General features: G+C 35.3%; 1 protein-coding gene across 2 annotated transcripts in view; it reads right to left on the reverse strand.

The window, feature by feature from the left end:
* LOC140441434 (5-hydroxytryptamine receptor-like) overlaps positions 1-13,996 on the reverse strand; it is a 2,088,213-nt gene that overhangs the window by 2,058,949 nt on the left and 15,268 nt on the right. The gene's annotated exons all lie outside the window — the stretch shown is intronic.

Below are 13,996 nucleotides of genomic sequence, written 5' to 3' on the forward strand. Positions count from 1 at the left end.
CTGTCTTGGTTTCTTAAAAGTTTAGTTATCTGACCTTGTGAAATTCCAAACTGTTTAGCAATTTCGATTTAACTGCATTTAAATTGTTTCAGTATTCTCTTTCATTACTGTTTGTTTTAAAGTAAGATTTAACGACCGATCTCTTCGAAATTAACGACGTAGTTCACTTGCCAACACGTAGGTATCTGGGTAAATTCCAAATTAACTGTAATAACCCTATTTTAACTGTTCCTAACAATTTATTAATAGGTAATGAAGTGGGTGGGTAAGTCAAACTTTAAAATAAATCAAAAAGTACTTTATGACCTGTTGATGTTTTAGGGAAGAGTCCAATTGGTATCGATAACAAAAAAAATACAGTATGTATTGCATTTAGGATATACTAAGCAGTATTGTTTTATTAAAATATATTTCCAAAAATCGACAAATTTATTAAGAAGAAAATGGAAACCTGTGGAGGCCTCAAATTTCTACTTCTTCAACCTGGATATATCTATAACCAGTATTCTAATAAGTAGGTTAAGCTGTAGTTCTTCCCCTATACATTCAGATCCTGATGTTATGTAGCTTTTTATGGACATTCTCTAATGCTTTTTCGGTTATTTCTGATTCCAGATGATATATTCTCTCCAAACGTTAAAAGTATAGAGGATAAAATATTTTTTTCTATCTTCTTAAAATTACTTTGGGTAGTGTTTCCTCCACGTGTACTGCTAGCTTGACGACAACTGCCCTATATGTTGCTTTGTCTTTCTATGTCTTATTTTTAAAATGCTTATGATATGCCACAAACTATTTTGGCAATGCTATAATGAATAATAAATTTACACTTTTCAAACTCAAAATTAAAGCAAACATGATTGACGATTACGTCTGGATCAATATTTCGAATTATATTAGATAGTGAATGGATCTAAATAAAGATAATTTTTTTATTAAAATTTTGTATATATATCAGATTTTGTACGATTTTTCGTAAAATGTGATTCTCTGGGTATTTTTACATAATATTGTAATGAGTTTAGTGAAACAGTCAAAATGATTTTGACATGATATTTCTGTTGTGTTGAAGTTATAATATATGTGGGTGCCCTATACATGCTCCCATACATTAAAAATACTGTAGTGTATTGGCAACTAATATTTTTGGCACATATTAGAAGATATAACTGCTGCTCCCACACCACCTGTATAATATTTGAAAGAAATTTGTATAGTTGGATAATAAGGTATACAGATTTTGATGTATTATAAATAAGGTTAGTAGTATATTTGTCCAATGAAGTTAAAGTAGTTATTATTTTAGGTACTACCAATATTCATGGTGCAGCAGATTCAGAACTAATGGAAAAACAAGGAGGTAATGTAGTGTTAAGAGATGCAAGATCCATTTTGACTTGGCGGTAGAAAGGTTTATGTAGACGTAGTTTATTAGAGAAAAATAATAATAATCGAGTAAGGTAATTATATTTGAGGGCGTGGTTGTTAGGATTTGCATATGATTTAATTGCGTAGGTTAACTTTGAATACATTCTTCTGTAATAGAGTAATGGTTCAGCTGATTCACAATTAAAAGTTATTATACGAGAAGGAAATCATATAATATAATTTTCTTGATATTATAAGTAATTTCAAAACCTACTTAGAGTTTGAAAAATATTATTATTCGTCACAATTTAACCAAACAATGAAAAAAATTATAACAACAGGTTAATTAAAGGATTTTTAAACCAGCATTGGTAATCGAATTTATTTAATAAAAGGTTTCAAAATAACTACTTTTTGAAAAATAGCGTTTTTTACTATTTGTCAACTGGTAGTATTTTTTCTGATAATATCCAATTGAATAAACATTTAGGTGAAGTTCGTTAGAAGGTACTTTTTGAATTTCTTGGCCCGGACCCTTAACTATTTTTTTTGGCCGCCTAAAAGTTGAGCTAGTACCCCTACATCATGGTACAAAGAATAATTGACCTTTTCCAAACTATGCCTTTAACCTTGCCGGTCACTCGCCAATCTTCTTCAGGTTCCTTGCCACTGCCACTTCATCCTCCCACCTTTTCCGTGACTTTTCTTTTGATCTTGCGCCCTGCATTTTACTATTTAGGACTCTTTTTGGCAATCTTTCAGACTCCATTCTCACTACATGACCAGCCCATCGAAGTCTTCGAAGTTTACCTATGTCTGTCGTCACCTATGTCTCCCATTAATAACATACTCTTGGTCTAATAATAGTCTTGAAGACCCTAATTTTCGATCTCCAGTGTGTGTTTTGGGAACGGAATACATGAGCGAGTGAACAGTAAGCTTTGTTTCCCTTTACTATTCTTCTTAATAATTAGACATATCTTTTTTATAATTTTTTAAACACCATGATATTGTTCATACAAAGTAGGTATACCTACAAAGCCACTATCACTTATAAAATCGTATAAAGAGTTCAAAATATTCATAATAATAATTTTTTTACACTAAAGAGCCTACAACTTAAATCAAAAGCTAAAACAAAAAGCTAAAAAATAAATGAAAATCCCATTATAAACAGATATTATTATAATGACGGTTACTTTTATTGTGACGTCAAGAGTGGGGGATCTGCTGAAAGTGGTCTGCGCAATATCATACCTGATATTCTTTGTATCATGCCCCTACATTATATTTGAAGAGATATATTTCTTAGCCCAATGAACCAAGTTTAACTGGCTAGTTTTAATTTTTTCTGTTACAATATCAATTTTTTGATAATATAATTTAAAAACCGCAGAACATAAGTTTTATTTTATAGGCCAAAAAGAACGAAAATAAAACTTACAACATTTTATGTAAATTTTCAGTTAATTTTTAAAATTTAATTTAACACGGAAAAAAATTGTAGAAACAGGTAAATTAAATGATTTTTAAATATCTTTTGAACACGCGCATTGGTAAATTAAACTACATTTAGTATATTCGAAGATACAGCTGTTTAAAAATAGTCAGTTTTTCGGAAATTCAAAAAAAATTTGGTTGAATGTTCCCTATATATATACAACAATGTCTATTTATTGAATTTCTTGAACCAGACCTTTAACTATTTTTTTACCGCCCAAAAATTGATCTTCTTGCTTAATAAGAAAGCCAACACATGTGGCCTTTGATGATTTTTTTCATCTGTTGCATTATTCTGCAATATTTAAACTCAAAGAATTAGTAACAAAGATAACAAGACATTAATTTCAAGCGTTTCAGAAAGCTTTTAGGTAATCGTGAACCAAAGTTATTTTGATTAAATTGTAAGTTGTTAATCATAGAGAGCTTAATCATACTGATAGTTTCATAAACTATTAAAAAAATATTTACAAAGTCTATAGAAAGGGTTGTGCAGAAAAAATGTACTTAAAATGAACCCATTTTGCCCAAAAATGGCATAGATTAAACTTTTTTTTTATAAGAAATTATCGACGAGTATCACAAGGCCCTCTACATTTCCAAAACAGCTGTATTTTAGAATCTACTACATGGATTTTAATTTACCAATGGTAATTTGAAAAGTTTTAAAAATCCTGTAGTTTACCAGTTTTCATTTGTTTTTCCTCTTTTGTTTAAATGTTGACAAGTCATTGAAAATCATAAGTTTTCTTTTCGTTCTTCTTGACCTATAATATAAAACTTATCTTTTGCGGTTTTTTTATTAATTTATCGAAAAGTTGACATAATAGTAAAAGAAATGAGACCTTGTGACTTAAAATCGGCTTACTGAGAGATATAGCTCTTCAAATATAGCTACATTTTTAGGCGATCAAAAAAAATTAGAGGCCCTGATCAAGATATTGGGATAGTAGACATTATTGTATACAATAAGGACTACCTTCACCTGAATTTGTGTTCAATTTGAGATTGTCAGGACAAAGTACTATCAGTTTACAAATGATAAAAAAATGCGATTTTCGAGAAACTGGCTATTTGAAAACGTTGTATTCTCGAATCCACTAAATGAATTATGATTAACAATGATTATCAACGCTCGTACATATTTAAAAATCCTTTAATTTACCTGTTTTTACAATTTTTTCCTCGTTTGGTTAACTTTTGACAATTAATTGAAAATTATAACATTGTGTAAGTTTCTTTTTGTTGTTCTTGACCTATAAAATAAAACTTATTTTTTGCGGTTGTGTTAATCATTCCATAAAAAAGTTGACATTACAATAAAAAAATGAGATATTGTGAGTTAACGTCGGTGCACTGGGCTCAGAGATATATAGCTCATCGATTATGTAAAAATGGCTATTTTTGACCCTTTCGAGAGGCATATCTGAGGCCCAAAAGCACCTAGAGGGCTGAAGAATAGCTATAGGCTACTTTTTAAGGTACAATGATATACTAAAATTTGGTTATAATTCGCAGACCCCCCCTACAAACTGTCTATGCAAATATATACAAACTATATATATATATATATATATATATATATATATATATATATATATATATATATATATATATATATATATATATAGATTTGTTTAAGCTTATCCAAAACATGCTCTATTGGATTTTAGTCCAGGTTTAACGCAGACCAATTAATTGTAGGTATACCAATCTCAGTCAAACAGGTGGTGGTGAGTCGTGCGGTATAGCATCGTTCATTATTGTGCAATAAAATAAAAGCATCACCAATAAATCCCACGTATGGAACCACATGTTCCTCCAAAATGTCTCAGATGTTACGATCTGTCGTAAAATCTCCTTCACATCTTCTACCAAGCACGAAAACCAACTCAGTTTTTCTATCCATGGAAATGCGTGTCCAACACATACAAGAACCGCTCCACATGACACAGTTTCTCGCATACAATATTGATCAAATCGCTCTTCTGGCCTTCTATAGACTCGACGCCTCTTGTAGTTGCCGTGTAGATAGATCCTACTTCCGTCGAAGAATAATACTTGACTTTATTGATAGTCTTCCCAATTTAGATTTTTGTGAGAAAATTCTATTTGCTTTTGTTTCTGGGCTGCAGTTATCTTGATTCCAGTAGCTGCCTTTTTAATGTCAGGTTGACTGCTTTTAGTATTCTTCTGACTGTCTAAACGCTCGTGACTATACCTTGGACCTCTCTAAGCTCTTCTTTGAGATTAGCATCAGTCAGATGTCGCCTATTAGGGATTTCAATACAAGAAATTAATTATCTCCCTCTGTTGTTATTTGTTTACGGCCTCCTCCTTGTCGGTGGACATAATCACTAGTTTCTTGGTACCTACGATACAATCAAGACACATCTGATTTCTTTAAATTTAGTTGATTTTTCACGGCTTTCTGGCTCAAGCTTTCTCTTAATATTGCTACTGCTTGAGCTGCTTTGACAGATGTGGTATCCATTTGTAATGCACTTGCGAACTTTGTAAAAAGGACTGATGGTTAGCGGATTACTATGAAAATTAATGCGTATGATGTTAACTGAAACAAGAAGTTGCGCCTCGAATGAGTTCAATTCTGACTTCCTCTCTACGTGTTGCAATCTTTATTTTGAATACGTGATCCGATTCACCCAATAACATCACTTCTTTATAACTCAATATTGAGGTTAATGTCATGGTATGAGGTTAATGACATATTTTAGATTGAAACAGGAGACATACTTTCGTAAGGTTAGGAGGATAGGTAATATTAATTTACATTTTTATTAAAACCATTTTAAATGATTAGTCAAATCATTCAAAAGAAGGAAATTTTATTCCAAGCTTTGCTCTAATTAGATTTTTTTGACGGATCTCTATTTATACAGCCTCTCTATTTATACATTTCCATGTATTGCTAGGACATTCACTCCAGGCATCTGTCCAAGCTTTATAATTCGATAAATGAACAAGCCCGTTATCTTTGTGAATCATAAATCATACTTCATCGTAAAATTATGCCCTCTAATTGATACTGTCATTTCAGGTGATAAAATAAAGGACAGTTTGGAGAACGGAAATATAAAACGAGAAGTCGATATATGACCGGAACTTTTCAACCAAAATATAAAGTTTAACTTTAATTAGAGATATAATTTTATGCTCTATTTGAAAGCTTGTTTAATATTTTCAAACTAATTAAAAATAAGGGTAATAAATAAGTTGGATTTATCTTTTTGAACAGGAAGTTTATATACTGATTTGGTAAGTATAACTATGAATTTATTTGTATCTTCCTTAATAAATTTAAATAAATCGTTCGTCATATTTAAGGAGATAATTTTCATCTATTCTGATTATATGCATTTTGTTCATTGCATATATTTGTTACTGTATTAAGTCTTGTAATAAAGGTTATCAACCTCTGTCAACACATATTGGACAAACACACCAAGATCTACATAAAAGGGTTGTTGCACACATACACAGTGTAAAAACTAACAAATTAAACACTACAGCCTAAGTCAAGCATGCTTTAGAAATGGCCATTTTTAGATTTCGAAAATGTACAGATTTTGGAAAAATGTAAAAACAACAACAAAAGATTCATAATGGAGATGATTTACCCAAAAAAGATTAAAACTCTATCAATATGAAGACTTATATCAAAAATATTTTTAATATTTAAGATACGAACTTGAACCACTCGTACATGCAGGTACATTGAAGTACCTGCCATATGTATTTTAGGCTAACATTTTTGCATTCCGTGTAAAACTACCTAGTAGAGTAGACATAACATTATAATTGTGTATCATTAAATTTGTCTACCAATAACATATAATTGTGTATCATGTTATGTTAATATCATGTATAATACAATAATAATTAAAGTGATTATTGAAAATAGGAATTAGCCGAAACGTTTAAGCAATAATTCAGTGTTTTATTTATAACAGTCCGACAAACCCAGGAATTAAAAAAGTTTAAAGTGTTAAAAAAAGTATATATATTGTTGTGAATTTATTAAAAGGTTCAATATTTATAACACTTACGGATTTAATTTATTTCTTTATTTATATTAACTTATCTGACAATAATTTATTATATCCGTACGTAACAAATTCACGAGCGCGGGTCTTGAGAATTAACTGTCCTTCCATATAAGAATGTTTTATTTTTATACATAAATCGCCGTTATCTCGAAAAGTCCAAATCATTCTTGAGTAGACGGCGAAACGGTAAAGGCAAACTGGATTTCCCTCGCATCGGTTCGACCTTTTTCTGAAAGGTCGTTCAGGTAAATAGATGCCTCTCGTAAACTCTACAACATATTAGAATAAAAACATGTTACAGGTTAAAACTATGACTCATATTTTTACGTAACATTGCCCCCCTCTCGGGCAGTGTCTTTTGTTACCAGGTAGAAAAGGTAACGTGATGCATCTTGGAGTTTCAAGGTTTTACCGGGAGCTGGCACCTGGCATTGAAGTTCTGCAACTCGACCAAACTTCCTTCGAAAGACGGATGCCAACCCTGGTGCGTCTTTGATACTGGCCGGGATGGTAAGGGCCAGTGAGTAGTCATCGGGGAGCGCGAGTAGATCTTGCTTTTCTTCAGTGGTAACACCATGTCTTGCTTTACCGGTACCTCCATAGGCACCCATGAATTCCTCAAACGTGAGGTCAGACACGTCTTGGACTTGGTTTACTTCCACTTCTTCATCTACGTCGTGGTCACCTTCGAAAGACGCCAACCGGTTATGGTGTACTATCATCGGCTTTCCCCTCGGAATCTTGCTTATTCGGTAGATGACATCGTTGATCTTCTCCACAATGAGGTATGGACCTTCCCAAAACTGCTGCAATTTGGGAGAACAACCTTTTCGCTTCTTGGGATTATACAGCCATACTTTGTCGTTCTTCTTAAAGCAACCCTTTTCGGCTTGTGTATCGTACCGTTTCTTCATTCTGTCGCTAGCGATCTGAAGGTGGGAACGGACCAACTCATGTACATCGTCCATTCTTCTTCGTAATTCGATCACATAATCTTCACCTGCTACATCTTCTCCAGGTTTACATCCAAACTCGAGATCACAAGGTAGTCGCATTTCGCGTCCGAATAGGACTTTGGCTGGTGTCTGGCCTGTTGATTCGTTAACAGCAGATCTGTAGGCCATTGTGAAGAACGGAAGGTATTGGTCCCAGTCTCGCTAATGATCGGACACCATCTTTGTCAAATACTTGCCAACTGTCCTATTCATTCGTTCTACCATACCATCCGATTGCGGATGATACGCGGTAGTTCTTGTTTTCTTCATGCCTAGTCTATCACATATTCCTTGGAATAGATCGCTTTCGAAGTTCCTGCCTTGGTCACTATGTATCTCCAAAGGCACTCCAAATCGGCTGATATATTCTTGGATCAACTTATCTGCAACGGTGGCGGCCTTCTGGTCGGGAAGTGCGTAAATCTCGACCCACTTAGTAAAGTAATCCATTACTACCAGCATGTACTTGCCTCCATTTTCACTTTCTGGAAATGGCCCAGCGATGTCCAAAGCTATTCTTTCAAACGGGCTTCCAACATTATATTGTCTCATAGGAGCTCTCCCCTTTGGGTGAGGCCCGTTACTCGTAGCACAAATAGTATATTTCTTACACCAGTCTTTTACGTCGTCGGAACTGTTCATCCAATAAAACCGTTCCCGAATTCGCTGAAGGGTTTTCCTTACACCAAAATGCCCTCCCGATGGACTGTCGTGTAACTGACGAAGTACTTCGGCTATTCTGCTCTTTGGGATCACCAACTGTCTTCTCTTCTCTGAACCGTCATCATTTTCCAGGACTCGTTTAAGCAAGCCATCTTCGATGATAAATGAGTCCCACTGGGCCCAATACGTCTTAACTACTGAGCATAGGTTTGATATTTCCTGCCAAGGTGGTCGACGGTTTTCCTCTTTCCATTTTCGGATTTTTTGTATAACTGGATCTCTCTCTTGTTCTTCCCTGATCTTAGTAGGCGTCCAGTCGTTGTTGACAATCGTCGTTCTTAGCACTGCTGCTTCCTTGGATTCCGTTTTGTTGCAGTGGGAACACTCTGCTGAGCATGGCCTTCTGGAAAGAGAATCAGCGTTTCTGTGGCTAACTCCGGCCCGGTGCTCAATCTTAAAATCGTATTCTTGGAGTCGTTCGATCCACCTGGCTATCTGACCCTCTGGATTCTTAAACTGCATCAACCACTTAAGGGCGGCATGGTCGGTTCGGATTAGAAACTTTCTGCCATAGATGTATTGATAGAAGTGCTCTACTGATTTAACTACTGCTAGAAGTTCTCTTCTCGTGACGCAATAATTCCGCTCAGGTTTTGAAAGAACTTTACTAAAATATCCGAGGACTCGTTCCTGTCCTCCTTGAATCTGAGACAGCACTCCTCCAATTCCCACATTACTTGCATCCGTATCTAAGATGAACTCTCCTTCTGGCAGTGGATACCCCAAAATTGGTGCTGTTATTAAATGCTTTTTCAACGTTTCAAAGGCATTTTGGCAGTCTATATCCCAGCGGTATTCTCTTGCTTCCTCTGTAAGTCGCGTTAATGGCTTAGCGATATCTGCAAACTTCTTAATAAACCTCCGGTAGTAAGTACATAGTCCAAGAAAACTTCTCACTTGATGTTTGTCAGTTGGTTTTGGCCATTCCTTAATGGAATCGATTTTTCCCTTATCCACGGCCACTCCTTCTTTACTGACTATATGACCCAGATAATTGACTTTACCTTGAAATAGCTGGCACTTCTTGGGGTTTAGCATCAATTGGGCAGCTTTAAGTCGATTAAAAACGTTTTCTAAATTCCTCAAATGATCTTCGAATGTCTCCCCCAAGACGATTATGTCATCTAAATAAACCAGGCATGTTTTCCAAGATAACCCTCTCAACACATTTTCCATAAGCCTCTCAAATGTCGCAGGAGCATTACAAAGTCCAAATGGCATAACGTTGAATTGCCACAATCCAGATCCTGTGGTGAAGGCTGTCTTTTCTTTATCGACTGGGTCCATTTCTACCTGCCAGTATCCAGACTTCAAATCTAAAGTAGAAAACAATTTACTTCCAGCCAATGTGTCCAATGTGTCATCGATCCGAGGCAGAGGATAACTATCTTTCTTGGTAACGTTGTTCAGCAAACGGTAATCCACACAGAACCTCGTCGTTCCGTCTTTCTTCTTAACCAGGACCACCGGAGAGACCCATGGGCTCGTAGAAGGTTCTATCACCCCGTCTTTCTTCATTTCCTGAACAATCGTTTCAGCTTCCTCTCTCTTCGCCTGTGGTAATCGTCGAGCTGTTTGACGAATTGGCTTAGCATTACCAGTATCAATTTTATGCTTAACAACGGTAGTTCTTCCCGTCTTTCCTCCTTTCGGTACGAAAATATCACGATACTGCCGCAGAAATTCCCTTAATTTCCTTTTCTCCATCTGATTTAGAGACTGTCCTGCAACTGCAACCATTTGGTCGAATTTGTCGTTGGAATTATCAGATGTTGTCGCCTGACGGATTATGGATGTCACAGGTACACAAGTTCCTACTTTTGTCTCTTTCTTTATGGTCACTGGGTAGTCGTTGACATTGATAAGTCTCACACAGGAATTTCCTTAGCCGAAGTCACCAATTCCTTTCCAATTATGATTCCACGGCCAACCTCATCGTCGTGGTTCCAAGGCTCCATCATAACAGGTCTCCCTTCGTCCACAAATCCCTGTAGCCGCGCTACTATGATCGTTTCGCTTCTAGCAGGCACGACTGTATCTTCTGTAATGGCTGCTTGCACAGTGTTGTCATTATGTGGATGGAGAAATACCTCCTCGTTGCCAACTTTGATTACCTTATTCTTAAAATCCAATTGGAATCCATGCATATTCATTACGTCCATTCCTAATATAACATCCTCTTCGATGTCAGCAACTATAACAGTATGGACGAACTTTTCTGCTCCAATTCCCAATTGTACCTGGATTTCTCCATGAATGTTAGCATTTTCACCTGTAGCGGTCCGAAGTCGCAACCTCGTTGGTAACAGTTTCTTTCGGCTGTTTATAACTGTCGGGCGTATAATGGTTCTGGTCGCTCCGGTATCCACCAACAACGTATGCTTTTTACCATTTATGTCTCCATCGACATATACACTATCTTCACGACATTTCAGAGAAGCTATTCGTATGAGAGGGTCTTTGGAAAAGTTCTGGGTCGAAGCTGCCCCCCTAAGGCTGACCCGTTCTAGTTTTCCTGATGGTGAGTTTCTTGATTTGCGTCGTACCTAGGGTGCTTACAGGAGCTTCGTACGTGTCCTATTTCGCCACAATTCCAGCATCTGATGGTCTTCGTTTTCTTGTATGTCATGCTTTTTATCATATTAACGAGCTGGTCAAGTTTATCTTCATCTTCTTCCTCTTTTACAGTTCTAACTTTACTGTACCCGCCAGAGGCCTGCGTAGCTGACTCGTATTCGAGGGCGGCGGATAAGACATCAACCAGCGTTTTGTGACGAGCTAATCGCAGTGTTCTCTGCATTTCATGATCACGAAGACCATCAATAGACGTTTGAACGGCCAATTTTTCCATCATGTCTTCGGGAGCTGTTGGATAAGCATATCGTACTAATCTGGCAATATCTACCTCATATTCTTGAAGAGCCTCATCTTTCTTCTGTCTACGATTTTTAAGCTGCGACTGATATACATGCTCCAAATGTTCGTGGCCATATCGCATATTTAACCTCTTCTTCAGTTGTTCGAAATCATCGGTCTCCTCTACGGCTATGGTCTGAAGCACATCTAAGGCATCTCCTCGAAGAGCGATAGTCAGGTTTACAGCCTTTTCTTTTTCAGACCATCCATTCGCTCTTGCGGCTGATTCGAACTGTTTCATGTAGTTGTTCCATGATGATTTTCCGTCGAAAGTTGGGACTTTAACATGAATAGAACCTCTACTTCCTTCAAATTTCGGCCGTGTCTCCAACTTACATTTCGTCTCGTCTTCTTTTATCTCCACTGTAATTGGATTGTTTCCTCTCTCTGCTGTCCCTGTTTCCTCCATCTTCCTTTCCATCTCTTTAATCTTTTCTTCGAAGGCCGACATATCGGCAGCAACTTGGTTTTTTAGCGAAGACATTCTATCGTCGAGGGCAGACATCTCAGAAGTTACTTTAGAGATGTTAGCAGAAACTTTACTTTCCAGAGACGAAATCTCGTTAGAAACTTTGTTTTCTAATGATGCGATGTCACCAGAAACTTTCGAAATATCGCCAGAAACTTTGTTCTCCAATGATGCGATGTCGCCGGAAACTTTGGCTACATCAGAGGAAACTTTCGAAATCGACGAGAGGACAGCATCTTCAAATATATAAGTCTCTGGATCTAGTCCTTCTTCTAGCAAAGCGTTCTTTAGTCGTTGGACTAACTCAGCCTTTTTTCCGGTAGAAGCTAATTCTCTGTCTTCAAGATGTCTTCTTAAATTAGTCACTGTCAGCTCATAAATCGTAGCCATTTTCACAATTTATTTTATATTCACTTGTATTATTATTATAAGTCTAATTTATGTTCGATCTCACTCTGACACCATTTGTTGTGAATTTATTAAAAGGTTCAATATTTATAACACTTACGGATTTAATTTATTTCTTTATTTATATTAACTTATCTGACAATAATTTATTATATCCGTACGTAACAAATTCACGAGCGCGGGTCTTGAGAATTAACTGTCCTTCCATATAAGAATATTTTATTTTTATACATAAATCGCCGTTATCTCGAAAAGTCCAAATCATTCTTGAGTAGACGGCGAAACGGTAAAGGCAAACTGGATTTCCCTCGCATCGGTTCGACCTTTTTCTGAAAGGTCGTTCAGGTAAATAGATGCCTCTCGTAAACTCTACAACATATTAGAATAAAAACATGTTACAGGTTAAAACTATGACTCATATTTTTACGTAACAATATATATATATATATATATATATATATATATATATATATATATATATATATATATATATATATATATATATATATATATATATCTGGAACGCATAGTGTATAAATGAATGGACACTAAATAGAAAAAAGAATGAAATAACCACATAAGTAGAATGGGGGAGACACATGCGGTCAAAATAGCAAGATATAAATCATTAATCGGTAGAAGTTTTATTTTATTATTTCTTTTGTGCATGGGTATGCTTCTTACTTCTAAATTGACAGACCAGCTGTTTAACTGCCTGTACTGAACTTTCTTCTTTATTTTGCAAATATATTATAAAAATTAATAAAAACCACTCTGACATACCGTTGATTGAGATATTGGATACCCTATACTATTTAATCATCGGAAATACTAAGATCACACGGGGAGAATATTATGGGGTATTTCTGGTTTCGTCATAATTTGCACTGAAATTACTAACAAGAGAGTGCTCTCACTTCCACATGTTGAAATTGATAATATAGTACCAACAGATGCTAGTCATATACCATCAGTACTAATAAAATGGAAACTATCAAATTAATGTCAATTTCATTTAATCAAACGTATTAAGCTTAAACATGGTCATTTAAGGAAACACACCTCAAAAATATTGACAATAAATTAAAAATAGCTTAACCCGTAACTACCATGGCCAAAATAGTAACGTTTGTACCATGGCAGGGTTAAATTTGACCCCCCATTGTTTTTTGTATCAAAAAATATTTTATTTTTAACTTGTTTTATTTTAAATTATTTTGTTTACAGCTACTTTTACATTTATATAAAAATAAACGAATTTGATTAATTAGATATAACTTTATTTAAAAAAAAACTTTTGTATTCAGTATCATATATCATATCCAATGGTGAAATCTAGGTATCATAGCTCCTACCTAAAATAAAAAAAAATCGATTTAGATTTCGTATCCCAAAAATGACAAGCATGATTTTACCCTAATTTTCAACACAGTTTATGCATAACGTCTGTATGTGAGAATGATTTTTGCAAATAAAATCTCGACATTTATCGCACGATGAGCTTTCTTTCTTTTGGTTTTTGGAATATTAACATATTTTACACCTTCTCC

The sequence above is a fragment of the Diabrotica undecimpunctata genome, chromosome 5, assembly GCF_040954645.1.
Source record: "Diabrotica undecimpunctata isolate CICGRU chromosome 5, icDiaUnde3, whole genome shotgun sequence".
In the NCBI taxonomy this organism is placed as follows: domain Eukaryota; kingdom Metazoa; phylum Arthropoda; class Insecta; order Coleoptera; family Chrysomelidae; genus Diabrotica; species Diabrotica undecimpunctata.